The 3,351-nt window shown below is 31.6% G+C and overlaps 1 protein-coding gene across 1 annotated transcript in view; it reads left to right on the plus strand.

The window, feature by feature from the left end:
* LOC106457423 (N-alpha-acetyltransferase 15, NatA auxiliary subunit-like) overlaps window positions 1-3,351 on the plus strand; it is a 77,165-nt gene that overhangs the window by 63,107 nt on the left and 10,707 nt on the right. The window lies entirely within an intron of this gene.

Below are 3,351 nucleotides of genomic sequence, written 5' to 3' on the forward strand. Positions count from 1 at the left end.
GAGGGAATGTAAATAATTTACAATTGTAAAAATATGATACGTAATGGCATAAATTAAAATCTAAAAAAATTTTATATCTAAAATAGTATGTTCATGATTTCAAATTTAGGAACTTCAAGAAAGATTGTTTGAAACGTTATGATGTTAAGCTTGAAGAAAATTTCTATTTGTATCCCTAGAAAATATATATTGGAGTACACTGTACTTAAATCTTGTGAGTTATGGGGCATTGAGATCCCTAGGGTAAATGATGTGTTCAGTTTGTTTGTGTTAAAATCACGTGTGAGACACGACTCTGTAGGTTAGTGTGTGTATTTCCCTTTGTTCATAAATTGCATAGACAATATATAATTGGTTAATGGATATTATAGGGTTGGCCGGAATTTTCCAATTTCCAGTCTTTATGTGACGGTATAAATTAAGGAAGGGCATGTAGCAAATTGCTTTGATTACTGTGCGGTTTGTTTACGTTTAGTGATGCATACATACAAATAAAGAACCATTGGCATTTTCTTTTCTCACATTAAGTTAGTTTGTAAAATGTCATGCTTGTGTTATTATATAAAAAAAAAAATGAGAGTTTGTAGTACATTTTTGCCCAAGTAATCTGTCAATTACCCATTAGCACAGTCCCATCATTTTTATGAAATAAGCTGTATGCATACTTGCACGTGAATAAATTCTAAAGAAGAAAGTGTTGTCCCTAACCGTCCTAGTATAGCTCACACAATATCAGTGTTTTCATCAAGGGTTAGGTTTTTTTATAATTATGTAAAACAAAAAGACAAGTTGAATTATTTTAAATATGTAACACTGACTGCGTCAGTTGCATATTATTGAGAAATGTAGCACACGAGAAGACTAAGAGATTAAAATGAGCAAAATATTTCCTTAAATATTTTGCTTAAGAAGGGTGTGGGCTGGCACACTTGAAATGAGATCCACACAGACTGGTAATGCAAAAGATTTAAAAATATTATCAGTTTCAATTTATCTGTATTTCTTTAGGATGCTGCTACGTATATAAGTAAATAGATGTAACTGCTTTTGTAATAGAACTTTTGAAGCTCACATTTAAACTTTACATATAGCAAAATAGAATTTCATTTTTCCTAGTAAAATTAAAATTTTCAGTCTATGAAATACTGCTGCCACCTGGTGAATGTATCCCCTTATCAAGGATCCAGTTGTATATCGTATGATTTTAGAAGGCTATATAGACAATTTGTTGCTACTCAAATTCATCTTGTTCAGATTCAAGCCCTCACATCATTTTTCAGATTATGCTTTAAAAAAAGTAGTATGAATTATTAGTACATGATGAACCATGTAGCTATTTATGATATCCAGATGTAAATGATTTACTGTATGTGCAACAGATAAATCATATTCTGATACAACATTATATAATTATTTATACACGATGAACCATGTAGCTGTTCATGATATCCAGATGGAAATGATTTACTGTATGTGCAACAAATAAATCATATTCTGATACAACATTATATAATTATTTGTACACGATGAACCGTGTAGCTGTTCATGATATCCAGATGGAAATGATTTACTGTATGTGCAACAGATAAATCATATTCGGATACAACATTATATAATTAACAGCTGACGTGAAATGTATCACGTACATACTATGAAGTGTACAACATAACAGACATACTAACAGAATGCTGGGCTGTACGTAATGGTTTCTTCTAGATATATATAAACGATGAATAGTGAATTGCGGTTAAAACATTTTAGATCCGGGTGGAAATGATCCATAGTTTGAACCACTGGTGTAAAAAATAAGTGGGGCAGCTACCCCAAGGTCCTCTTAAAATTGGTTTTTGAATATTAGAATTTGGTGGAAAAATATTCCAAAACAAGAAAAAAAGTTTTATTGAGAGAAGCAACAATAATTATGCCCCTTTGAGAGAACTATAGAAACTATAGCATCATAATTATTAATATTTCCGTATAGTGTACCCATACACAATCTTATGAAGCATTTCAATTGTTTGACTGTTCAAATGTGGAAGAATTAGTAGAAATTTTAGAAACATCAGTACTTTAGATTGAAAACTAAATAAATGAAAATATTTTAAACTTTTTCAGTAAGACTTTATATTTTTCAGTGTTTGTATTTATGCCAGTAAGGGGTTGTTCACAATTTATGCCATTTTTCACGAGCATACAAAATGTACGCTTTTTCATGATCACTGTCTTACAGAAAGCCAGCGTTAAAAATCGGTTAATGGGTCCACAAGAGTTGCAGAAGTTGCTACTTGTGATTTATTGATACCATATAACACCCTTTCCACATTCAAAAAACCCAACTTGATAATTGTTTTTAAAACGCTCAAGAAAGATAAGAATGTAACATATAAATAATTTCATATGTGGTGAATGAAACTGAAAGTGTTTAGTGCATCCACTTGGGGGTCAACCTGTTTCGCGTTTTGAGCGAAACCATCAAAATGAGTTAGGCCAGTTCGTAGTGTCTGTAGTGAATGATAAATATTTTTAAACAAAAATATGTTATTACCCATTTAAGCCATCTCCAGCCATTATTAGTCTCAAAGTGGGTTCCTCGTCATCGAATTATCATCCATGGGTTAACAAGTTAAAACATGTTTGCTTTCACATTATCACATTTCTTTGCTTCTTCACAGGATTGTTTTCTATGCTTAGACCTTTGCATTTATTGTGTAGCTCTGAAGTTTTCAGTCGGAGTTAGGCTAAAGCAAATTTATTTAGAAAGTTTAGTGGTAATAGGACAGACAGTTCAATTTCTTCTATGTACTTGTCACGCATCATTTTACGTTTACCAAAACTTAACTAAGAGTTTCATTCATACCCCAAGATTAGGACCAGTGTCATGCGGCATTTTTGTATGTTACTGTCACGCATTACATAAATTTAATTAAGAGCTATATACATATCCCAAGCTCTGCAGAAGAGCACTTTTTTATGTGTGTGTGTGTCAATCATCATTTTGGATTTATTAAAGTTTTAAAAAAAATCTTATCTATATACCCATAGCTATGCAGAAGACAAGTTTATGCTATTTCATTCATCTATAAAGGAAATTTGAAGACATTACTGTTATTGAAATAACATCAATTTGCTCAGTTCTAAGCTTAGTGGATTAGAAGTAAGCTTGAGCTCTAATAATGCCAAAATCTTGGTTTCGATTTTCTTCGATGAACACAGCACAGATAGCCCATTATGTAGCTATACCTTTAAAACAAACAAGCTAAACAAGCAGCATTGAGTACTTATAGCTTGTTTATTCCATTCAATTTTAAATGATACCTGATCAGTTTAGCAAGTGAAGAAAGTATGATGCTA

The sequence above is a fragment of the Limulus polyphemus genome, unplaced genomic scaffold (assembly GCF_000517525.1).
Source record: "Limulus polyphemus unplaced genomic scaffold, Limulus_polyphemus-2.1.2 Scaffold328, whole genome shotgun sequence".
NCBI classification, from domain to species: domain Eukaryota; kingdom Metazoa; phylum Arthropoda; class Merostomata; order Xiphosura; family Limulidae; genus Limulus; species Limulus polyphemus.